We start from the raw sequence: 27392 nt of genomic DNA on the forward strand, positions 1-27392 counted from the left end.
TGCAGAACACTTTAAAGAGGAAAATGCAAAAGTTTGTCCAACAAAAAGTGAGGCGTGAAACAGCGAGATATTCTGCTTCTTGTTCTTCTACTATTAAAGACCACAGAGAGACCATGCCAGTGAAACCTTTTCCAGTGTTTCAATGGACAATGCTTGAGAGACAGAAAAAAAGTAGAAGAGTTGACTAGAAGAACCAAGAGTATGTTGGAAATTAGAGACACTGGATTTGGGAGATGGAGGTAAACAATAATACAACCAGCAACTCAGAAATTGACAAATAAATCTGGGATTATAAAGCATTAATTATATTTGTGAAACATGGCAAAACAACAAAACCTGGAAATATTGGACTTCTTTTACTTTAACCTTGTAGGGGACTCTAAAGCACATGCCCTATCTTATGTCATTAATGTTTGGAGGGATACTTATGAGAGGGGAAGAGGAGGGAGAGATTTAACTGGAATTAAACAAAACATTGTTCTCAACAGTAATATTTTTATACTGCATAATATAATCTGCATGCTATAAAGTAAAGTTTTCTCATTTATTTTCAAGTATAATGGTGATACTAAAGTAAACAGGTACCCCTGTTATTTTTCCTTTGTTCGACTTTCTTCTTATTCAGTTTTAAGAAATGTAAGCACCGCAATGTAAAAAAAATAAATAAATAAGAGTCTGGTCAAAAGAGCATGTTACAAGAAAAAATTATGTGCTTTTTCTCATTCTTGCATGGGGGAATGACTGGATTAAGGCCCTTGGCTTAATATAGAAACAGGTTTTAAGAGAAAACAAATAGCAAAGAACATTGAATATAATAAAGCTTCTAGCAAATAAATGCCTGTAGAAGCAACTTTGTATCTGGCTCTCATTTCTCCATGGAAGCAATCTGATACAGAGCAATAAAACAGAATAATTATTTCTTTCAATGGCTAGGAGATTATTATTTTTTCTTAAAGCATTCAAGCGTTTTCACATTCTGAGAGAGCAAAAAAGATGAGACAAAACCAGACAGCACTTGGTAGAAGTGGAGGCTGTACCATATGTCTTAGCATGGATAACCTTCCTTTTAGGTTAACCCACATCTATGATGTGGCTGTCAGTTTGGGACAATTTATCCTATTAAAAGCGTAAAACATCAATATTTGAAGGTGTACATAGTTTTTGTATTAGTATTACGTTAATTGATTTTAGGAGTGTATTGGGGTGTATTTTTGTTTTGAGAGCTTTCAGTAAAATAAAAAGTTTTGTAAGACGTGACATAGGCTCAAATGGATGTGATAAGAAACAACAGTATAAAACTTCAACCTGCTAGTGTGTGTATGTAACATAAAAGCTAGAAATAGATGCTTCAAAAACCTGTAACAAATGAACGGTGGGAGTAATAACTTTTTAACATAATGACACTTTCTATATTGTCTTTAAATGTTACTGGTCTCACAGATATATACAAAAACAAGGAGTAGTAAACTATATTTAAAAATACAGAGTGCAGATATCTATGCTGTAGGAGGCATTTGGAAAGAACTGAACATGTGCATTTGACAAAGAAAGGTTTTCAGGATGGTTATACTGTAGAATACCTGGGACAAAGGAAAAGAGTACTCTTTTCATTGTAAGAGTAGTTCCAGTAGTGATAGAAGAGGATAAAAAAGATATTAATAGTAGATATGTAGTACTAAGGGGCTACTGGCACGGGAGGAGGATTACCCTGGCAGGTCTTTATATTCTTCTTAAAACTGCTATAATAGAGCTTAAGAAAATTCTGGGAGAAATAATCAGTTTACAGCAGTGAATATTACTTATAGGTGGGGACTGGAATTTGATTTGCAGTGAAGATGTTTCTGGTGGACCCAGAAGGGAAACATTTATGAAAATATTGGCATGGAAGATGTGAATTCAGTAGTAGGAGTTTGGAATGAATTTACATATCCCAGAAGATACAAAAACTGGTCTAGGCTAGAGTTAACTTAAATTTCACAGGAGCATGTGCATTTAATTGAAAGTTTTGATTTGTATCCAATAACTATTTTAGATCGTGCATCAGTAATTACTAAAATAAAAATGCAATGTACTGAAATAAAAATGAGACTGGTGCATTCACACCTATCCATTGAAAAGAGAGGAATTAAAGAAATGGGAAGTGGAAATTGTTCGGGAGTTATTAGAGAAGATAGAAATTTCTTCTGAAGCTATAGCTAGGGAGTGGGATAAAATTAAAGTGGAATTTAAAAATAGGTGGAAATAAAAGAAACAGGAATATGGTTAATAAGCAATAAGAATTGTTTAGAAGAACTGACAAATATTTAAATTATTGCAGAATAGGGGGAATCTCATACAACAAGAAGAGGAGAAATTTCAGAATGCTAAGCAGAAAATAAAGGATTACCTCTGTAATATGCTTGAGTTTAGAAAGATTGCTGTTAAGCAGCTGTTTTTGATAATGCCAGAGCACAAAAACTTTTAGTGCAATGATTAATGCAACAGAAAGTAGAAATAGTCGTTGCCAAGTTTAGGTTGCCTATAGCAAGGAAGGTAACAAGACATCCTGCAGAGGTACTAGAAATATTTCAGAAATTTTATGCAAGTCTGTATAAAGCAGAGAAATATGGAGATAAAGAAAACATAAAATGGAAATGCTTACAAAATAATTAAATATGCCAAGGTTATAGGTAGGTGAGGCTCAATTACTAACAGGATAGGAAGAGACGAGATAAAAATGGTGATGTATAACCAATCCGCAGGAAGTCTCCAGGAATAGATGGTATTCCTATGGACGTTTGAAAGCTAGGAGGGACAAAACTGATAGAGATCTGGAAGGTTTTGTTTAACAGTATTTTAAGAGGAGACAAAGCACCAACATCCTGGAAGAAAGTGATAGTGGCTCTAATACCTAAAGAGGGTAAAGACCCATCAGATCCAGCTTTGTGCAGGCCCATTTCAATCCTAAACTGTGATGTTAAAGTGGCTAATGAAATAGCAAAGGTGGTGCCAAAAATGATAGATCAATGTGGTTTTGTGGAGGAGAGGAAACCTTTGACAACATTAACACAACATTAATGATCCAGAGGGAAGCTGAATGCAAGCAAATAGTTTTTTGGTGGGTCTTGATGCAGAGAAGGCATTTGTCAGAGTAAGCTGGGAGTTTTATAAGCAGGACAATGGAACAATTTTCATTTCCTGATAAAATTATAAGGTTGATTAGGAGGATATATGAGGGGTCAGAGGTGAAAATTAAAGTGGGTGGGTTCCTCTCTGATAATTTCTGTTTGAGCAAAGGAACCAAGCAAGGGTGTTATCTTTCCCCTTTGTTTTTGCATTATATTTAGAACCATTAGCAAAAAAAGTAAGATACTCATAAATTCAATTATCAGATTGGTCTGTTAGTCATGTAAAGTTGGCTGTATTTGCAGATTATATTATTTTATACCTGATGAAACAGAAAAGTATATTTCGGTGTTGTGGAGCATTTTGAAGCAGTTTCAGATCTTTTCAGGATACAAAAAATAATGAAGCTAAAACAAAAGCAATAGCTGTAAATTATGTACCCACACACTAATTGATTCAGTAGTTCCCATATTTATGGGGACGTGATAAAAAGTAGTTAGGAGTATGGATTTAAAATAATTGTGGTGTGGCAGCTAAGGCTATGTGGGAAGAGGCTAAAGAAAAGATAATACAAAAAAATGAGAAACTGGAAGTTCTGGTGCATGGATATGGGTAGCAAGATACAAGCAGTTAAACTGTTTTGAGTTCCTTTAGTTTTATACACAGGTCAGGTGTATTTTTATCAAACAGAGAATAAGTTGTGGATAGCAATTAATGAAGATCTGAAGGATTTTATCTGGGAGAGGAAGATTGCAAGAGTCAACTGGGATATGCCAATTCTTCCAATTGAACAAGGTGGTTTGGGATAACCCAGTTTGAAGAGGTATTTCAGAGCTGCACAGTTAAGGCTTATATATATATATATATATATATATATATATATATATATATATATATATATAAACAAGCAGAAACTTGCAATTAAAAGTGGAAAGGGATGATGATGAAATGGGGGGGGGGGAGTTCAAGAAACAAGGAGAGACTGAGATTATGGATGCAGATCCTTAGAGAATAAGAATAACCATACAGTATATTATATTCATGAAGTAGCAGAAAGTATTCTAAGGACTAAGCCGACACAGGAATAGAGAAAGGAGATTCTGCTGGTAGGTATGACTGCAATTAGGGTTACAGACAATAGGCAAGAGGGGGCTGGAATTTATTTGAGAAAACTGGCAAAAGAACCAAGATATTGGGAGCAAATAATTAGAGAGGGAGATGTAATACAATTGGAAGAGGCCAATAATTTATTTGGACTGCAGGGTAAAGATTGCCCTATCAAGGATTGAGAGAAAGAAATAGGGGGTCCTAAATGAAAGATCAGCACTGGTACAGTTTTTAGCAGAATCTAGAACAAAAGCTGATGTTAAAAAGGAATAATTAGTAGAACATACAAAATATTTCACTATAACTATAATTATAGGAGATTAGAAAAGATTAGGAAAAGCGTGGATAAGCAATTCACAAAGAAACAATGGGGGATATATGCATGTTTCCCAAATATGCAACAAAGTCTAGAAGATTTAGGATCTTTGCTTGGAAGTGTTTACATAGGTATTTTTATATCCCAAGTGAACTCCACAAGGAATTTTTCCTTAGCTAGCCCACAAACGTTGGCGGTGTGATGGGGAAGGATGTAATTGTAAACATATTTTTGGGAATATAATGAGTTGGCAGACTTTAAAGATCCCCTGCAGACTGCTCTTTCAGATATACTGGGTAAGCAAATTGGTTTAACTAAAGAATTGTTTAAATACAGTAAGCTTGCTGATTCTAATTATGGTGGCTGCCAAAAAAAGCAGTTACTAGAAAATGGAAATCAAAATCTAAACCAACTTTACTAGAAGTAGCGAATAAAACATCAGAGATAAAACAACTGGAATTGGGACCTTTAGAAAAGGGTAGGAGCAAATTGCATAGAAAATGGGAATTGTGGAAATAATGCGTGCAGAGGAGGAACAAGGTTTAAAAGAAGGCAGGATTTGAATGAGCTATGTAATGTTTGACTGACCATGACTAGATAGATTATATGTGAAGTATGATGTTTGCAACTAAAATTGTCACTATGGTTTGTTTTCATTTATGTAAATGTATGATTGCTTATGTCATAGATAATTTATTAAAGATGTTTCTTGTTTAAAAACCTTCTTTGCCAATTTTCTACAGTAAATTCCGGCTCTCTTGTCTATTTTCTATACCCCTACTTGCATTCATGCCTTTTGGCAAAATATCCTTTCTCCATTCCCATATTGACTTAGTTCTTAGAATACTTTATGCAATTTTAATTTTATAAGTATACTAATCTGTATGTTTTTGTTGCTCTCCTTAAAGATCTGGATCGCAAATCCTACTCTCTGCCTGTTTCTTGAACTTCACCATTTCATTATCATCCCTTTCCACTTTGATTTATAATCTTCTGTTTGCATTATGTATATGAGCCTTATCTGCTTAGCTGTAAACTATCCATTCATACCGGGTAATCCTAAACCACATTGTCTTGAGGGGAGGATCAACCTATTCCATTTAATTCTTGTCCACTTTCATTTTTAAAGTTCTTCAACTCATATTAATTATTGTCCATAATTTTTCATCTGATTTTTTAAAAATATGTCTGACTCGCATATGAAACTAAAGGGGCTAGAAACCTTTTAGCTGCTTGTATCTTACTATCCCTATCTATAATCAAGAGCTTCCAGTTTCTCAATTTTGTATTTTCTTTTTTGTCTCTTCCCACATATTCTTAGCTGCTGTCATATACTCCTGTTACATCGAAATACTTAATTTTATCATGTGCGTACAAGTATTACTGTACAAATTTATCTGTGGATATATAGTTTACTGCTATACCCTTTGTTTTATCTTCATTTATTTTTATAACATGAAAACTGCTTCAAAATATCCCATATCACCAAGATATTTTCTGCTTGATAAACCCAGAAAAGGATAATGACATCTGTGAATAAGGCCAACCTTTCTTGGTCACCATACCAGTTATAGCCTTGAATTTGTGAGTCCCTTATTATTTATTGCTAATTACTAAATATAAAGCAAATATCAAAAGGGAAAGAGGAAATTCCTGCTAAAGAGGAACCCTCACACCTTCATTCTTGCCACTGAGCCTTCATAAATCCTCCTAATTAACCTGCAACATTAATTAAAAAGAAAAGAAAATGTCCAAATCTTTGAATCAATTTACTCCTTTGATCAGCTGCCCTGGGTGAGACCACCCCAGTCCTGAAACTTCTTTGCTGTGCGTACAACAGCTGCAGTCCTGATCTACTGCTCTGCTCAGCTGAGCCAAATAGAAAGACTTCCTCAAGCAGCTAGAGATCTCTGTAGTCTTTCTTTGAGCAGACGGATGTGCTTCTTTTGCACCAGGATTTGAAATTTGGTGTGCAAGCCTTTGCCATAAGATTTGGTATAAGAATTTGCAGCATTTGAATCTTTGTCATGGAGATGGGGATTATGCTCTTAGTTGTCATATAAGCTCAAGCTTTTGGCACATGATCACATATACTATATAGCCAGGTAGAAATTACAGTGTATGTGTGTGTATGTATATATATATATATATATATATATATATATATATATATATATGTATATATATATATATATATATATATGACTGCTTGTAAACATCCACAAACTGTCTTGATGGAATAGTCAATTATTCCAGTCATAAAAGTTTTGTTAATGCACATAAACATTTTGTTTGCCTCATATTTGTACCTTATCCCAGGGCCCTGCCTGGTCAAGCAACTTGCTCAGGGTTACATAGTTGACAAATGGAGGTAGAAAAAAACTCAAACCCTGTATCTTTAGCTACAGGAAGCAGCTTATTAAGCATTTAGAGCCTTAAACCTTTGCACTAGCTGCCAGGTCTTCCTAAACTTGCTCATTTTTTGAGGAATCACTTGCCGGTCATTAGTATGTCATAGTATGTATGTCAGTGCATCATCTGTTCTGTTCATTTTTTAAAGTTTATTAGGATTGCTTGGCTCTTAAGGCTCTAAGATATTTAACTACTTACACTAGTTAAGAGTACAGGGTTTGAATGCTTCCAACTCTGTTTGCCTGCTGCATAACTTTGTGCAAGTCACTTAGAGCTGTTGGGTACAGTGGACTTAGCCTGGTTAACAAATAGATAAAAATAATTATAACTTGTCTGTTTTTGGGACGTTGTTCACCCTCCCCCCAGTTATTTTTGGCTTTGTCTAGAATTCTTGAGCAAAGAAGTTTAGACATATTTTAGTCTAGTCCTTGAAAAAATTGTGATCTGATATTGTCTTTTCTATCTAATTCAACCTGTGGGTTATCATAGCCAACTTGGATCCTGGACCAGCCAACTTCCAAGACTTTAGCTGGACAGCTGCTGAGTTGTTCACTCCTTTCTCTATATCCTTTGTGGACAGAGTTTGTTTGCTCCTCTACCTCTACCTACCTTTTGGTACTTTGCTATTAGTATAGTATGTGTGTGTGTGTAGTGTAGTGATAGTTTATTTTTTTCTTGACTAGTTGGTAGAGTAGGTTGGTGTAGGTATATTTCTCACCTTTTGGGCCTTGTATGTTTTTTTTTTTTTTTTTTTTTTGCTGTGTCAGGTTTAGGTTAGGTAGGTCATTTTATAGATAAAGGATTAAAAAATGGATTTATTACAGACATAAGCTTCCTTCCCAAGATGCTCATGACCGTTGTGCATATTGCCTTGGGGCTTCTCACCTGGAGTTTCCTTATGCCATTTGAAAGACCTGTGGCTCTTGTGCTATCTAATTGAGGGGGGGCAAACTCATATTTAAAGGTCTTTTGCCTTCAAGAGACTCTTCCTCACCTTCCTCCGGCAAAGGGGACAAGTCAGGTCATAAGCAGGCTAAGGATACCAAAGCTTCCAAGGGAAACCATAAATTGTTGGCCCCATCTTCTGTTACTTTTTCTGGCCAGCTGGATCTGAAAGTCCCAAAACCCTTGGATTCCCAGGCAGCATTGGCTCTGCTGTTGGCTATGACACCTTGGAGCCAATTGCCTTTGGAGCCAGTGTCTCTGAATTGGTCTCCTTTGGTTTTGCTGCCTCAGAACCAATCTTCTTTGGCTTCACTACCACTGAATTGGTCTCCTTTGGCTGTGGTCACTGGCAAGTCACCTACTCCTACTGTTAGTGTGCCGAACCCTTTCCTGGTTGGGGGGTGCCTTTGGGATGGACTTTTTGTCCCTTTTCTCTTTCTATTCCATGAGAGCTTTTAGCCAACTCCTCCCCATCTTCACCTCAGATTTGAGCTTCCCTGAGTCAGACCAGTAGGCTGGATTCATTGCCTGATGGACAATCTTCCAAACCACTCCTCAGTGGCCTTCTCTGTTTGGTCATCTCAGTCCATTGGAAGCTTGATGACTTCAGAATTGGGTCAGTTGATGCAGTCCTTCTTTAGGCACAGATGAAGTTAGGCCTCATTCCATTGGCTCGGGGGCCCTTGCTCCAAAGCTTCATCTCCTGTATCTTGGTTTCCTCCCATGGATCCAAAGTCTTCAGATCCAGTTGTCTTCCATTCCTTATTATTGGAGCCAACTTCCTGGCTGATTTTGGCTCCAATCCATACCTTAGTCTCTTCAACTGCGGCTTTGTCTGAGCCAGGTGGACCATGAGACTGACAGGTTGAGACAGGGGTCTGCATGTTGGGTTCGACACTCCCAGTTTCAGGGTTCTCCCCCACTTGAGGCATTCACTCTTGATAGTTTGGCCTAGTCTCAGCATCAAGACAGTGTGGGATGGCTCTGGATTCCGGTACCTCCTTGCAGTCTTTGAACCCAAGGTGTGCTGAGTCTTGTTGGCCCATTTCCGCCTCTGTTTCAATATTATGAAAAGGGTGTTCTATCAGGAGAGGGAATGGTCTAGCACAACCAGTGCCCCCTTCAATGTCTGTGCCTGTGGTCAATTCTCAGCTGGATCCAGGAAAGCCTGCCCCTGGTGGTTACCAAGCTGCCTTCCCAGTTGGGTCCCCAGCCTCTTCCTTTTCCCCCTGGGGTCTCCAGAATGGGAAGTGTCTGGTAAGGGATGGTACATGAGGAAACACCTGGACTAAGGAGTCCATCATAGAGGACACAGACATTTAGGAGTTAGAGGGGTTCCCCCAAATCCCCCCACCAAGATGTCTGTTTTCACCATCTTTTGGAGCTCCTTCAACAGCATGGGGGCTGAATTGTCAAAGCCCTTTCCTGAGAGGAGCCATTGTTTTTGGAGGCCGTTGGTGTGGGCCCATCCCCATTATGACTTGTTCCCCTCTGGATGCACATATTGATCTAGTGCTGCAGAGAGCATGGAAGGAGTCCAGTATGGTGGAACTGATCCTCAAAAAGCCTGACAATATACCCCCCCCCCCAAGGATAGTCAACACTGGGTTCTGCTGTGGATGGTATTGTGGTGGCAGCAGCCACTAAAAGGAGAGTTCCTAGGTCCCCAGAAAATAGTCTCCCCAGTGCCGGACCGCTTAAGCAAGTACACTTGCACCTCAGCAGCCACCTTCATGTTGATGGTATTGAATTATTTAGCTCATTTGACCAGGCTTCAACAGGATATTGTGTCAGGGGTGGGAGGATGGCATAATGGTTAAGGTGTTTACCTTACAGACACAAGGTACAAGGTTTGATTCTCACATGGGGTAATTGGCTAGGCTTGAAATGGCCCACAAGGGTAGTTAGCCTAGTACTAATTTATGAACCTAATCTATGATAAGAGCAGTGAAGACACAGCAGTCTCCAGATATTCATAAGACTCTGGAGATAGCACTTCTCGAGTAGCTGGCACCAGCACTGCTATGTGTCACCACCCTTTGGATGAGATTGTATGATTTTGCAGACTGCTTTAAAGCATCCTTTGTTAACTCTTCATTTGATGGCTCATTTCTTTTTGGCCAAAAGTTAAAGACACCTTGACCATGAGTGGGAAAGAAGGAAAGAGGCTGTCTGCTGTTAGAGTTTATTTTGCTACTCCATATTGGACCTTTTCTCAGAAATCATGGCAACCCTTTCAAGAGGGTCCTTCTGAGGGTGCCATGGGTTGCAACCACAGTGAGCATCGCCCTCGTGGCTGGGGTTGTCTGCAGAACCAGAACTCCATGGAGGGTTCCCCAAGAGAACCTTTCAATGACCTTGAAGCATTGCCTGACTGTCCTGCCCTGGAGGCAGTTGGGGGCTGATTGGCTGTACACCCTAAAACTTGGGAGACCATCACATCAGACACATGGGCGTTGTCGTATCCAGATGTTATTCAGTTCTATTTTTACAAGTCCCCAGTATAACATCCAAGAGAAGAGAGAAAGCCATTGAAATCCACAAGCTGCTAGCAAGTCAAATCATCAAAGAGATCCCACCAGACCAGCAAGGGTCTGAAGTCTGTTCAAGGTTCTTTTTGGTTCCAAAGAAGGAGGAGAACCTTAGGCCTATTGGATTTGAACAAGTTGACTCAGTTTGTAAAGCAGACTAAGTTCTGGCTAGTCAAATTGCAGTCCATTTTACCTGTTCCAAGGAAGGATGACAGGGTCGTGCTTGAATGATCTCAAGGTCATCTGCCATCATACAGATTGTGAGATGGTCCAGGAAATTTCTGAGTTTCTGGGTGTGGGCCAATCATTACCAGTTCAGAGTGCTCCTATTCAATCTCACCACTGCTCCCCCAGGTGTTCAACAGGTGTATGGCAGTGGTAGTAGCCTGACAGAGTTTTCAGGGTTTCCACTTCTTTCCCCTAAATGGACAATTGGCTCATAACTGCTCCCACAAGAGTATCCCTGATCAGGGCCAGGGATGCTCACTATACCAAAAGTCCAGTCACCATCCCATTCAGTCCTTGGAGTGTATAGGTTGCCACTTGGACACAGTCTCCCAGATTGCCAAACTTCCAGAGTCCTGAATATCAAATGTTCTGAATCTGGCAGGGTCTTTGATCACTTGCAGAAAACCTCCACTGTATTCTTATCCTCCTTCTCTTGGCTCATATGGCAGCTGCCATTTGTTTGGTTCCCTTGGCCAGGTATCACATGAGGGCATTACAGTGGATTCTGTTGGTCCAGTGGTCATACATAACACATATGATCAATTTTCTAGTCTTTCTGTCACAGGTTTGTCGAGATCAGATCAGGTGGTAGTTGGGTTCTGCCTTAGGGCCCACCAGGAGAAAATTTGTTTTTCTCCTTCCTCAGGCTATAGTCATGACGGACACCTTCCTTTTGGGTTGGGGTGCAACTACTTATCAGAGTCTTGAAGATGAGAGCAGTCCTCCTCATGTTGCAAGCTTTTCAGGATGTTCTCCCCAAGGGTGTGATCTTGGACCAGACAGTGTGTGGATGGTCTGGTATCTGAAGAAACAGGAGGAACACAGTCTTACCTCCTTTGTCAAGAGGCCATAAGGGTCTGGCAGTGGGCAGTTTTCAACTCAGTGGTTTCTGATTGCAGTGCACATCCCAGGGAAATCCAACATAAGCAGACAGTTTGAACAGGAATATTCTTCTTCCTCACAAGTGGTCCCCTGAACCAGATTTTTCTGTGCAGAGGCAATCCATGTTGTGACCTTTCATTTTCTCTGTCCAACACCAACTACTGCAGCAGCTACTATGCCTTATAGTTCCGCCACAGGGACAAATACCCAGGGACAGTCTTCTGTTTGCATACCTTCTGACCCTATTGATAATAAAGTGTCTTTAGAAAGTGGCCCATTGCAGAGCGACTAATCCTCATTGCTCCATTTTGACCTCGCCAGATGTGGTTCCCCTTCCTTTGGCCTCTCCTGAAGTACCATCCTTGGGTCCTGGATCCCATTACATACCTCATTTCTCTCCCAGTGGGCTTGGATCCACCCAACCTTTGAACACAGGTTAACCGCTTGGTTCCTCCAATTCACTTGATGGCTAGGAATCCCATGCTTTCAAACTGAGCTGTTCACATCTTAACTTCTACCCAAAATATATCTACTTCTAAGGTGTATGCTAGTGAGTGGAAGCATTTTGTCTTGTGGGCTGTCTCTCAGGGCATGGATCCCTTCTCTGCATCTTTGGAGGCTACCCTGGACTTTCTTGCAGATGTGTTTAATTCTGGGTCTAATTACTCTACTATTAAAGTGCAGTTGGCAGCTGTATCCAATTTTCACATTGCAGGGATAATGTACCATTGGCTACCCTTAAGATCTTGGAGGCCTTTCTTAAAGGAACCTTTCTATTTTGTCCTCCTGTATGAGATCCTGTTCCATCTCGGAACTTGCTTTTTATACTCCAGGTGCTGGCTGTGCCTCCTTTTGAGCCCTGTGCTACTCTTGATTTGAAATTGTCATGGATGACTGTTCTTGGTGACCATTACATCTGCCTAATATGTGTCAGAACTGCAGGCCATCTCTACTATCTGTCCTTATTTGGTTCCATCAAGGCAATGTGCCTCTTAGGCCAGACACTACTTTTCTGGTAAGGTGGTAGAAAATAATTTGAACCAGTCCATTCATCTGCAAGTGTTTTTTTCCTGAATTGTCTAATGGGGTGAACATCATCTGCATTGTCTTGATGTCCATAGGAAATTGAGGTTTTATTTGGATAGAACAAAGTCCTTTAGAAAATCTTATCAGTTATTTGTCTCATTCTCCAAGTATCAGTTGGATGCCCCTGTATGCAAGGTTACTTTGTCCAAATGATTGTCTGATTGTATTTCTTTTGGGTATGGTTTGAAGGGAAAGTTTGCCTCATGATCCCAAAGGTCATTCTATCAGAGCTATGGCTACTTTGACAGTCTTTTTCTCCAGATCTGCCTTGGATGACATTTATGCAGCTGCAACTTAGGTGGGTCTTCACTCTTATGTGCCCCACTACAAATTGGATATCCAGTCCAGGTCTAGAGCTTTGTTTGTTTCCACTGTATTGTGCAATATCCTTCCATGAGACCACCCTAGGGTGTTATATGGCTGGCGATTCTGTCCGACGGGTTGAACCCAGATGGAAAAACATCTGATACTTTTTATCAACCAGAGGAGAAGTTGTGGATATTAATTAATAAATATTTGAAGGATTTTATTTGGGGGGAGAAGAGGGAAAGAGTCAAGTTGGATTAGCTGATCCTCCCAATAGAGCAAGGTGGTTTAGGATTATCTGATTGGAAGGGATATTTTAGAGCTACACAGTTAAGGCTGTTATATGTAACATAAGCAGAAAGCTACAATTCAAAGTGGAAAGGGAATATAATGAAGCAAGGGGGTAATTCAAGAAATAAGGCAAGAGTAGGATTTTGGACATAGATCCTTAAGCAGAATAACAACAGTCCTAGAATATATTATACTCATAAAGAAGCAGAAAGTATACTAAGAACTAAGCCAACATGGGAATGGAGAAAGGAGATTCTGCTGATAAGGATGACTACAGTTAAGGGTACAGATAATAGACAAGAAGGGGATGGAATTTACTGGATGAAGCTGGCAAAGAAACCAATGTATTGGGAACAAATAATTAAAAAGGGAAAGGTAATAGAATGGGAAGAGGACAAGAAGACATTTGGAGTGCAGGCTAGTGATTGTCTTCTCTATCACAAATTGATATCAGAGTATAGACAAAGAGAAAAGGACAGGAGAATCATAAATGAAAGACCTGCACTGGTTGAGTTTTTAAATGAATCTAGAACAGAAGCTACTGTTAAAAATGGATAATTAGTAAGGCATATATGATATTGCACAATAACTCTAGGAATTGACTGGAAGAGGTCAGAAAAGATTGGGAAGAGAGATTAAATATACAATTCACACATAAACAATTGGAGGATATATGTATAGCTCCCAATATGGAAATAAAAAAAATCTAGATTTAGGATTTTTTTCCTGGAAGTGTTTGTATAGATACTTTTATACCCCCATGCAGACTCCAAAGAATTTTTCCTCAGGTGGATGACAAATGTAGGTGTGATAGAAAAGAAAGCGGGAATTGGGAACATATGTTTTGGGAGTGTAATTAGAGTTGGCAGACTTTAAAAATTCCCTACAGAGTACTCGATCAGGAATACTGAGTGTTACTAAGGAAATTATTTTTTGAACTGGGGTACAGGATCTGAATTGTCTAGACATAGTAAGGCCTTGTTAACTTTAATTCTGGTGGCTGACAAAAAAGCAGTTATTAGAAAAAGGAAATCATCATCCAAACCAATTATATTTGAAGTACTGAATATTGTAATGGAGATAAAAGAACAGGAAATGAAATCTTTAGAAAAGGGTAGGACTAAATTACATAGAAAAAATAGAAATGGTGGCAACAATACATGTAAAAAATGTCTTGGAGGAAGAATGAAGTTTAAAAGAAGACAAAAATTGAATAGTTTGTGTAACTATTTAGATTATATGATATATATCAATATACATGATGTGTAATGTTTGTAAATGCAAACTTAATACTTTTTAATTTCTTTTATATAAATGTAAGTTTGCTATGTCACAAGTGATAATGCAGCAACATTTTTTTTTTAAAAGACAGCACTGGACATGAAAGTTATGAACTCACCATAATGACAGATCCGTGTTGTCTGTTTACATCTAGTTTAACCCCCTCTCCTCCACCTTATTGGCTATTCTGTTATACCAGAGTTGAATGACCCAGGAGACCACTTTCCCTCTGTCTTTGGCCCCTTGGCTTTTTGGCTTTTCTCCCTTTGCGGACTTGATCTGAAAGTATATACAGAGGTAGGGAGCAAACTGGATCTGTGGTAGCTGTAATGAAATGGGGGCTGGGAAGTTATAGGTAGAGGAGGCAGAGCTCGCCAAGCTGAGGTCTTGGAAGTTGGCTAGCATCAGATCCAAGTTGGAACTGATAACCCACAGGTTGAACCAAAGGAAACAGACAACACAGATCTATTGTTATTGCGAGTACATAACTTTCATTATTTTCTGCCAAATTATTGTGGAGTGCAATGATTAAATGTCAGGCACAAGTTTTAAATATTGATTTTACTTAGAAAATCACTAATATATCAGGCTTTTATCCTTCAAAAATTCTAGTAATGTTCAACATATATAAGCAGCAGCTAAAGTGGCTCAACAGGTAGCACAATCACCTCTGGTGGGGGAAGATCAGAAGCTTATCAGTTCTTTCCCAAGCCAGGTAGCTGGATATTGCAGTATAGTATAAAGGGTGTTAAACCAAGGCACCATCTGCCTGAGTTGATGGTAGCCCAGCTGGATTTAAAAAATGTTAAGGCTCTTATCAAAAGGAGTAGGTGACATAATCTAGTACCCTGGAAAAATGTTCCCTAGTTATAATGCGTACCAACTCAGGTCTCTCCCAAAAAGAGGCTATTGACCCAGAGGGGTTAACCAGGTCAAGTTTTTTTTTAATAAAATAAATTAAATATTTAAAAAATTCTTGATTCATGGGTCTATGTCTCTGATTATTGAGCTAAGAAGTTGAGAAGGCAGAGAAGAGATTAGCGATGGGTTGTCTGAATGGTTTTGACAGCAACAAGCTGCGATACATTTCTGGCTTATTTATGAATTTATTCATTCATTTGATCTTGAGCAGAAAGCTGAGATGTGGAGTCAAACAAGCAGTTGAAATTGATAGCTTTGTGTATGTGTACAAAGGGCATAGTGTGTGTCTGTGTGTGTGTGAGTAAATACTTGGTTCCTGTATCCTACAGTAGTTATACTGTAAAGGAAGGAATTGGGTATGATCATTGGTTTCATTGCTTTCTTGACTGTTAAGTGTGTTTATTATTTGGCTGTGAATAAACTAGAGAGGATATATGCAGATTTAATGTTAATATTGTTACTATGAATACTTTTCTTTTTTGTGCATGCACACAGTGTGAGATACATGATATTAAACTACAGCAGTCTGTCTGGTAATTAGTACAGATGAGTAATGCTATGAGTTGTTAATAAGCTACTTTTGTAGTGCAGAATTTGATTACCTCAGACTTTGATGGGTGACTCTGAGAAAGTCACATCACATAGTGCTCTTGGGCTGCTCCTGAAAAAGGACATTTGCATCTAGTGTGTTTTTTCAAGATATTATCAGTATGTTTCACATTAGTTAGTCTAAATTTCTGCACTCTTCATAAAGCCACTAAGTAATGCTTCACTATGTTATTTGAATCCCAGCATACCTTTTGTTAAATGGATTGCAAGATGCATTTTCAATGAATGTGAATGTCAAGGGAAGAAAGGTTTACTGTTTCTTATGCTGTCTGTTTTCAGTGAAATTGTTTTGTATTTTGTAAATGATAATCCGTTTTTGTTCTACAAATTTTGAAGTAAAGGTTTTAAATTAACTCAGAATTTCTGTGATAATTATAAAAGTGAAGAAAAAAACAGTTTGCACACTGACAGGTTTGAACAATGCTCTGACTGCTTGTGTTTTCTCTGTCAACCAGGACATGGTTCATCTGATAATGTAAGGGTTAATCTTAGTCTTAAAGCAGAAAAAGTAGCCTGAAAAGTTATACTTTCAAATGCTTTTGCAAGCTCTAGAAATATTATTCCACAAGACTGACCAAAATCGATATAGTGATTTTGTAGTAAAAAGTAACCGTATTTGTGAGGAGTGAATGACCCTTAGCAAAACCATATTAGTAAATGTCTAAACTTGCCATTATATTATCACTGCTAATTATGTTAACAAGATCTTTTCAAAATTCTTAGAATAGAAGAGAAATAATATTTCTAACATTTTATATATTTTACAGCCCTTTTCATGGATATGTGTAATATGAGATATTTCCCAACTATGTGGGACTTTACCATAATGTAATAATTTGTTAAACATATCCTTCAGTATTGGTGATATAACTTCTATAATATTTCTATTTGTGCCTTTTCTTGGTTTCCACCTCCCTATGCTTTATAATGATCATGCAATGTCTAAAATATCTATAATAGCTCTATAGGACCTCTGGTAATTTTTCTTGTTACAGGTTTGCTAAGTTTGGCAAAGAAAGTCTTTCTGTTTTGTGTTGCCTAAGCCATTGTGCTAAAAAGCTTAGTGTTCTGGAGATGTTATCAAAATTACTTTCTTAACAGCAACATTTCTATACTCATGTATATCATCCACATAGTCCCTTATTTTCTATTTAGTGTTTTGCAGTTGTTCCTCCTATTATTCTGTGAAATTCTCATTATTCTGCAATACTTTAACTTTTGTCAACCCTTCTAAATAATTCCTATTTTTCCCCAGATATTTTCCTGTCTTATTTCTACCCTATTTTTAAACACCATTTTCATTTAATTTCACTCAATAGCTATCCCTTTTCAAGAAATTTGTGTCTTCCCTATTAACTTTCAAATTGCACTGCAGATTCTTTAAATTCCCAACAGGAAGCAAGAAAGCACTAGTGTCTCATTTTACTTGCATCTTCTTAGTTTTTATTGGCACATGATCTGAAACAATAGGATGTGTGTAAAAGTGTTCAATTAAATACACACTCATATGAGATATAATTTCTATTTTGTCTAGCTCAGTTCTTATAACTTGCAATATGTAAATTATGTCTGATTTCTTGCTACTGAATATACATCTTCCATTTCAAACATTCTCATATATTACTTCAGAAATCCAGCCTCTTTTGTTATATTTTCCCCTTCTTGGTCCCACTGATACAACCTCACTATTCCAAATCGGGTTCCAATCTCAGTCCATATATAATATTTCTGGCTGAAAGCTGGTTATTTCTCCAAAAATTCTCTTTAAGTTCTATAATAGTAGTTTTAGGTGGAATAAAAATAATTGCCAGACTAATCATCCCCCCCATGCTAATATCTCCTTACTACCACAAATCTACAATTATTATATTTTTCCTCTTTAATTTCCACTGGAGCATCTGCAGAAATTGATATTATCACACATCTTTTACTTTGTCCCTGATATTATGATGAATGTCCACCTTGAAATATTTTCTTAGTCACATTCATATGCTCATTTCTATCAGTATGATTCTCCTGCAATATTGCAATTTTTACCCTGCGCTTCTTAGTATAATTTGATATTCTCTGTTTTTCACTATACCTTTAAGGCCATGTACAATTCATGATTATATGGATGGAATAACTGTTAAGTCAAAAAGCTGGTAATCCCAATTATTATACATGTCAGTTTTTTTGAATGCATATTTCCAACTTTTAAGTTACATGCAGACATTAATTTTTGTCAGGCTGATCCCTTATATAGTTTTGTATCTCTATTTGAATCTGTATTTCAATTTCAAGACGTTTATCTCAATGAAGACGCTCAAAGAAAAAGCTAAACAAATTTTCAGAACCACATCCTGTTTTAACTTGGAAGAAGTATGCAAAGCTATATACATTTTCAAAAAAATGTTTACACCTCCACATAGGGGCAATTGATCCAAACTGATGAATGTGCCAACAGACATTACCTAATCTAAAATTAAGGTTAACTGTACTAAAGCACATGTTGCAGTCTGTGTTCCGAAATAAACTAATTGATCTGATGTTAATTTTCATTCATTCCTCAACCATTGAGTTCGAATCTGAACCTCAGATCTGACTTGGCCGTTACTATAGCTTGTGGCCAACTGAAACTCTCAAGCTCCTCCTACCCATAATGCACCAACCCCTAACATACTGCAGATCTCATTTGCTGCCTTTCGCAAATATATGTGGTTAGCTTTGCTTTTGAGTGAATTTAAAGATGTTTTATTTGAACAATTGTTTTTCTTTTTTTCTTGTTTTTCCCTTTGTACATGCTAGTATTTTTTTATTTTTAATATTTCCATTTGTCACAGTTATAAAACTTTAAAATTTAACACTTCTCTTTTTCTGTAACACCATTGGTGTATTCTCTCCTACCATTGTTGGTACTTTTTCTCTTGTCCTCCTTACCCCTTATATATATAAAAACATTCTTGCTGTCTTTGTTTTTCTTTTCTTTTCAAAATGTCAGAAAAGGCTTCAAAATGTGTAGAAGGTGTGGCCATAAGCTACCTTGTTCAGGCACTCATGATCTTTGCACCTATTGTTTTGGGCCAGAGCATCTTAATGTAGAATGCAGTACTTGGAAAAGCATTAATCCGTGAGAAATAGTGGACTTAAAAATAAGCTGATTCCAAAGGTGCTTCCTACTACTTTTTTGAAAGCCATTTCTGGGGTTCACCCCACTAAGATCACTTCCAAGGAGGCTACAAAAAAAGTCCCCAAAGAAGCTGAGATCTTCAATTCCATCCACAATGGAGCTGCAGTAAAATAATTCATGCCAGATCTGAAGCCTTTTGGCTCAAAGACTTCAACAGGATCCCCTAAAATGTCCTTGGATGCAAATATGTTGGATCATAGATCACTTCCTCAGACCCGATACTCTGTCTCCATAGCCCAAGTTCTGTCTAGGGTCGCATCTTCCTTCATAGAGAAACTGCATTCCAAATCACCATCAATTGCTTCATCTCATTCTTTCAGGAATCTCACCAAAGCAGACGTGGACAGAATGATGAAGAAGTTTCTCTCAGTGTAGATAAAGAATGGGATTCTCCTGGCTCCTACTTCTTTGAGTCAGGAAGTCTTGGCCATCTCTACCCTTCCAGTATCGGCTCCTTCTCCAATTTAGCACTTTGTTTCAGAGGCTTTGGATCCAAGTTTGCTGAGACCATCTGGACTGGATCCAAAGATAGTTGTTTTCTCAAATTGAGGGTTTCTCTGAGTTCCCTGGCTCTGATGAGTTTGGAGTCAAGTGGCTTTTAGAGCTGTAGCATCCCGGTCAGATCCCAGGTGTTGGAGTAAACTCCGAAGTTTTCTGAGCCGGCTCTGCCCCACAGAGCTTCAGCTTTGGACAGCTCAGCTCTGACCTCTGCCTCAGTGGATTGCCTTCATGGCAGACAACCAGTGGAACAGAACCATGGCTTCATGGCTCCATCTGTTTCCCTCTCCCTAGGATGGTCTGCCTTTGAGATAATGGGGAGAGTGTTTTCTGCTTTGGTGGGATGAATGGTCTGTTCTCCCTTATAGCTTCCTTCAACATCTCATGTGTCTCTATGCCTTGAGCCTTGACATTTGACTCCACAGGGACAGCCAGTCCATCCTCTCCAGGCTACCCTGCAGGGTATCACCATTTCTTCCAAAGCTTTGCTGGAACATCCCACCAAGGAAGTACTCTGGAAGAAAAAGTGCAAAAGGAGGCACTTAGATTCCCCACAGGAATCTATCACAGAAGACACCTATTTCAGCAAAGGGAACAGATCCCCTAGATCACTACCCGAAGATATCTCATTTGGAAAAATTGTAAAGATCCTCAAAGAATGAGGTGGTTGGTCCTCCCAAAATTCTACACCAGAGGAATCTGAGTTACTGGAAGCATTCAGATCTGTCCTATCTACTTCCTGGATAACTCCACTCACTGATGAGCTCATTGATTTGATCTCTCAGTGAGCAAGGAAGAAACCTGATGTGGTTGAAAATATCCCCAAGAGTCCAGACCGAATTCTGGTACCACTGACAAGAAGGGAATTTTGGAGCAAGAGAGTACCAATAGATGCCATGGTCATGGCAGCCGCAACAAAGAAGGTGCTCATGGAACAATGTTCCACTGTTCATCACCCTAACAGAGAGTCTAGGGCTTTAGACAGATTTGGAAAGTGTGTCTACACTTCAGCATCTTTTGCTCTTAGGTCACTGAACTATTTGGCACATTTCACTAGGTTGCAAAGCGATTTAATAGAAGAACTGTCAGATACTCTTTAAGGGAGCACTACTTCAGAGACTCAAGCTTCAGTAGCCTCACATTATTCCATTTCAAATTTGTCCATGAGGCTTATCTTTCATGCAGCTGAGGGTACATCAGGGGCGGTGGGTTCAGGCATCTCAGTAAGGAGGCATGCCTGTATGCTTCTCTGTGATTTCTTTGGAGTCCTTCAAGTCTTCTTTCATCAATGCTCTCTTTGAATGATCTTCCTTATTTGGCCCCAAAGGGACACACTCTCCAGGTGTGAAAAAGATGTAAAGACTGCTGTAGGAGTATGTCTTTTGACCCCTCAAAGGACCTTCTCTAGGAACTAACAAGGGGGATGGAAAATGTGTTTCAAAAAATCTCAGGGTCCTTTCCAAGATCCATATTCAGATGGTTCCCCCAGGGGCAGAGGGGGGAATGCTAATGGAAGACGCTGCCCACGCAGCACAGGTGGCCCACAAAACCAAGGGTCTAGAGATATGTTATCTAAACAGGCCCTACCAGTGCTCCTGAAACAAGATTTGATTGTCGCTGTCTGGAGGCAATCAGGGGTCATTTATCCCTGCATCAGAAAACCTGATTAGCTATCACAAAAGATACCTGGATGCAGAGGATTAATTCCAGAGGTTATGTAATTCCCTTTTCCCTTCCATCCCCATCCTCACAACAGTTTCCTGGTGTTCTACCCAGTCAGAGAAAAGCAGCAGCACTACAAATACAAAAGTTGCTAGAAAAAAAATCATCCAAGAGGTCCCACTAGATCAGACAGAATCTAAAATTTACTCAAAATTATTTTTAGTGCCAAAGAAAGCAGGGGACTGGAGACCAGTTTTGGATCTCAGCAAAATGAACAAGTCAGTTCAGCACTCAAAGTTTTGGATGGACATAATTCAGTCCATCTTGCCATCTCTAGGCAAGGATGATTGGATTTGCTGAACAGACATTTAAGATGCATACTAGCACATAAAAATGAACAGGTGGTCTAGAAGGTTCATACGCTTCTGGCTGGGAGCCAGTCATTACCAATTCAGAACCCTGCCCTTTGGTCTCACCACAGCCCCCAGGGTGTTCACCAAATGCATGACAGTGGTTGCAGCTCACTCGAGACTACAGTGATTCCGCTGTTTCCATATTTAGATGACTGGCTCATCACCACCCCGACAAGGTATCTGCTCATAATAGCCTGAGACCAGGTACTCCAAATTGCTGCCTTCTAGGAATTACAATAAATTACAACAAATCTTAGTTGCAACCATCTCTAACACTGGAGTTCATAGGAGCAATTTTCAATACAGTATCTGCAACAGCTTCTCTTCCCCTAGCCAGAGTACAGACACAGATTCCAGGTCATGACAATTGTTCACAGCACCAAAATTTCAGCCCGATTGATTCTTCAAGCCTTGGAGTCAGTGTCAATGGCCATAATTCTAGTCCTCTTGGCAAGATTTCATATGAGAATTCTTCAGTGGTACTAGCAACTCAATGCTCAGTACTTTGTCAGCAGATGTCAGTTCAAATAAGGATCACACAAGCATGCAAAAAATACCTTTGGTGGTGGCTAAGATCAGATCAGGTTCTACAAGGCTGTCTGTTCATTCTCCCTCAATCCAAGGCCATAATGACCACAGACAGATCCCAGATTGGTTGAGGGTACTTGCTGGGGAAAACAGTCCAAGGCACTTGGTCCCCCAAATAGGCCAATTTGCATATAAATGGCCATGTTGATGTGAGCAGTGTTTTTAGTGTTGCAGGTTTTTCGGGGTGCTTTACCTCTGGAGACAACTGCATTTCAAACAGACAATATGTCAGTAATTTGGTACATCAACAAAAAAGGAGGAACCAGATCTTACCCTTTGTGTCGAGAAATGAGAAAGAGTGTGGCAATGGGCAATCTCATCCAACTGCTTTCTGATAACACACATTCCAGGTAAGTCCAGTGTGATAGCAGACAAATTGAACAGGTCCATTCTACTACCTCACAAGTGGTCTCTCAACATGAAAGTGACGGAAAAAATTTTCCATCAGTGGGGCCAGCCTTGCTGGGATCTTTTTGCATCTCACCTAAACAAGTGCAGCAGGTATTTTGCCCTAATCCCCCACTGGGGGAATCAGCAAGGGATGCTCTGCTCCACAATTGGCCATCTGGTCTTCTGAACAACTCCCTTGATTCCCAAGTTTCTACAGAAAGTTGCAATGTTGAAGAGCAAAGTCATCCTCATTACACCTTACTGGCCTTGACAGGTTTGGTTCCCCTTCTTTCACCTCATCCTCTTTACCCACTTGGATTTTGGATCCAATTTCAGGCCTCCTGTCTCACCTGATGGGCGTGATTCATTTGCATATCTCAAACCTCAGGCTAACAGCATGGTTTCTCTACTTCCATTAATAGTCATGCAACCTATGCTCTCGTCTCCTGTATGTCATATACTTTTATCTTCCCATAAAGCTTCTACATGGAAAATTTGTAAGAGTAAATTGAAAAGATTTGTTTGTTGGGTACATCAAAAGCATACTGATCCCTTTTCAGCCCCTACTCAAAGTGTCCTAGAGATTTTGGCAGAAATTTTCAATGAAGGAGCTAGCTCCTCTACCATTAAAGTTCAATTGGGAGCAATCTCTAACTTTCATATAGGAGTTTACAGTTTTTCCCCTAGCCTCTACTAAGATATGCTAGGCCTTCCTAAGAGGTACTATTTTACTTAGACCACCTTATAAAGATCCTATTCCTCCATGGGATTTGAATCCTCTACTGCACGTCTTAATCCATTCCCCCTTTGAACCAGCAGAAAAATGTGATCTTAAATTTCTGACCTGGAAAGCAATGTTTTTGGTGGCTATTACCTCTGCCAGGAAAATTTCAGAACTTTCACGTGTTATCCCCTAAACCTCCTTACTTGATTTTCCATAGGGATAGGGTGACATAAAGAACCAACCCTTCCTTCCTTCCTAAGGTGGTGTCAGAATTCAATAACAATCAGTTTATTAACTTACCCATTTTCTTTCCAAAATTTGAAAAAAGGTGAATATATGTTACACTTGCTGGATGTTGATAGACAAAAGTGCTTCTGCTTGCATAGAACAAAAGAGATTAGAAAGTCCAATCAGTTATTTATATCCTTTGCAGACAACAAACTAGGCAAATCTGTTACCAAGATAACATTGGCAAGATGGATTACTGACTGCATATCCTTTTTCTGTAATAAATTGGGCATTTCATTATCAAAACCTTTGAGACCACTCTACTAGATCTATGGCAACCTCATCAGTATTTTTATCCAGTCATTTCATGGATGACATATACACAGTATGTGCAGCTGCTACTTGGGCTAATCCTCATATTTTTCTTACTCGTTACAACTTGGTTCTGGTCTCAAGGGGAAGAGTGGCTTTTGGTTCAACCATGTTCAGAAACATCCATCCTTAGAGTCCACAAGGGATTTCAGGCAGCTGGGGACTCTGTCCCAGTGGTTGAGGAATGAATAAAAATTGACAACATCAAATAAAGATGTACTTACCATAATGCTCCATCTGTGTTGTCCATTTACATTCTTCCTCAACTCCCTGACTACCAACTTCCAACCCTTTTCATTATGTACTTCTGGAAGAATTATATGTTATAAAGACACTGAAGTATATTCTATTAAGCTCCATATATTGGTTTCCTTTGCCAGGAACATTATTGTAATATATCTTACTTATCTCCTCTAGCAAACAAGATCTGAGGTATTTTAGGGGTTGGTGCATTATTGTTAGGGAGCAACTTGAGAGTTTCAGTTGGCCACGGGCTACAGTAATGCCCAAGTTGTATCCAAGGTTCGAATCCAAACCTAATGGTTGAGGAAGAATGAAAATGGACAACACAGATGGAACCTTATGATAAGTACATAACTTATTTTTATCTGTTCTTTTCTTATCTGTGTTCCCTTCCTGGTTGTGAAAAACAACTTGCATGCTTTCAGTAGACTTTCACCTTTTAGCCCTAAGGAAAAAAAAAGTGCACTAGGTACTTTTAAGTATATGAAATAAAATGTGTTTTGTTATATTAAGTGCTTTAAAGTACTAAGGTTGCTGGAGAGGCAAAATAACTTTTATAAGGTGTCCCTTCCCACTGTTTAAAACTTCATTTTTCATTGAACTTCTTGCATGTACCTTTAAATATTAATTATCTTGTACCTTGGCTTAGGGGTTGGCTTAATGGTTAAGGCGTTTACCACACAAGCACAAGGTATAGGATTTGATTCTCACCTTTCATCCCTGTCAGCTTTTTGGCTAAATGTGTTATAGTCTGCAGACTGATTGTCTATGAACCAACCAAATAGACATCACTCAGCAGGCAGTTTTACCTCCAAGAAAAGCAATGACTGTCTTTGCAGGTGTATGAAAAAATCAGTGCAAATTTATTTGTACTGCTAAACCTGTTGAGATTAATTACCTATACCTGTAGACTTTTTTTTTCACTGAAAGCCTTTCCTAATGGAAAAAATAGTGAATGACTACAAATAAAGGAAAGAACTAGCACTTTTCTTGCCTTTCATCATTCTATCTGATTTTTCAAGCCTATTTGCTTACAAATCTTGTCTCTAGCTTAAACCAAGGACATTATTCTAGATCTTCTTTTGGCTTTTTCCTGGTTAGGGGTCACCCGAGTGGATCACCTGTCCGCTCATGACTGGCAGTAGAGTTTTACGGTGCCGAGTTGCCAGCCCAGTACCCAACCTTCCACAGAAGGTGCACACACACACACACACACACACACACACACACACACACACGCACACGCACACACACACACGCACGCACGCACACACCTCTTACTGTGAGGCAGCAATGCTAACCGCTTCACCACCGCATCCACCCCAAGGACATTATTCTAGATACCCACATGTATAAAAACAGGGGAAATTATCTTAGCTCTCCATATACTGCATTGAATACACATTTCTATCCCCCAGCCCAGCAATCCAAGAGTACATTATATTAACTTTAACTTGCTTCTGTCTAACCTTACTTATCTTGTTACAGTGTAAACCCTAGATAGCGTACAACTAGTAAAAAGTACTTGACTATATTTAATATATACAGCAGTCACTGATAAGACAATCCCATCTTTAAAATACCCCTGAATGCGTACTGTACTTTTTTACAATGTAACATGCAATTTACATCGAGTTTTTTTTTAATACAGATACTAGTAAGAACAAAAATGTTTACTTGCAGTTAGTTCTTCAGCCCATTCAATGTCATTTTAAACAATAATGAAGTAAAGTGGATTATATGTTGTACAGTCCACCCACCAGTTTAACACAGTCAATAAAATTCCAGCCTTTCTTCAGACCCCCTCCTTGCAAAGCCACATTTCATGCCCCTATATTTAATAGGATTTATGTTTTATAGACTCCTATTTATGCACTAACTTCACTGTGCTGTTGGTTTTCTTCTTGATCCTCTCCATCTTCAAACACCAATCTCTAGTTTAAATCAAGGGAACTCCTAGTTCTAGTCAGCACCTGTATGCTTTTTCTGACAAGCAAGCATTTTTCTTTGGAACAATGGAAACTGTTCCACTGGCAAAGTCTCTGAGTGAGCTTTGTTACCGTCAGAAAAATGAGAAGCAAAGTCCCCTTTCAATTGCTGGCTCACTCTTTGTTGGCTAAACTTTTTTTTTTTTCTATTTCTTCCTTAGCCAGTACTGCATCCAAAAATATATTTGATCTTCCAAAGCAAAATATCCTGAAGGAAGATGGATACAGTAGCTTTAATCTCACACCTGCCCTCATCGTTCCCTAATTGCTGGGATAAACTTACTTCTCTTCTGCCTGGTGTACAATAAACATTTTCCACAGAAACTCTCTGTTGCACCCACTCTTTAATACTTTTCCATTTTGCCATTTTTTTCAGGAGCAACTCTCTGCTGGTATTATTGCGTCTTTACTAATACAGATCCTTTCTGCTTTCTTGTGACAGGATTTGAAGCTTACACATGATGTGCCCTCAGTTTATTAATCATGTTATGGAATATCAGTTTACTTGCTTATTTTTAATTTCAAAAAATCATTGCAGTCCCTTCCTTCAAGTACAGCAGAAAATCTCATGGTTTTCTCTGTGTGCTCTGCTTCTAACTGATACTTTTTGAAAGCTTTCTTTTAACAAGTTTCATAATGTGCCAGACTTTTTAAATTCAGTCTCTGATTTTTGCAGTTTTATTAGTTTATCTGAAGAGCTAGTTAAAGCCTTTTCTATTTTATAGCCTTTTTATTTGACTTTATATATTTTTATTTATTTAACATTTGTTTACCAGAAAAGTCCAACTGGGACAGAGACCATTTTCAGCAGAGGCCCGGGGAGAAATGCTACAGGCACATGTCATTGAAATTCCTTCAGTGTTTCACTTATTTTAAACACCTCTAAATAAATCTGATTAATTTTTCCTCCATATTATTGGAAGTTATCTCCTGTACCAAAGTTGAAACTTGGATTGATTTTTGCTGAAGCACTAAAATAGAGTCTTCTAAGCCAGAGGTGTTTCTTCACTTTTTTTCTGGTTGATTTCCTCTTACTTTCTCCAAAATTTCTTCTTTGCTGGTATCCGGGCAGTATAATTACTAGCCAGTAAAGAAAT

Source organism: Protopterus annectens, chromosome 1.part0 (assembly GCF_019279795.1).
Source record: "Protopterus annectens isolate FY-2018-M chromosome 1.part0, PAN1.0, whole genome shotgun sequence".
In the NCBI taxonomy this organism is placed as follows: domain Eukaryota; kingdom Metazoa; phylum Chordata; order Ceratodontiformes; family Protopteridae; genus Protopterus; species Protopterus annectens.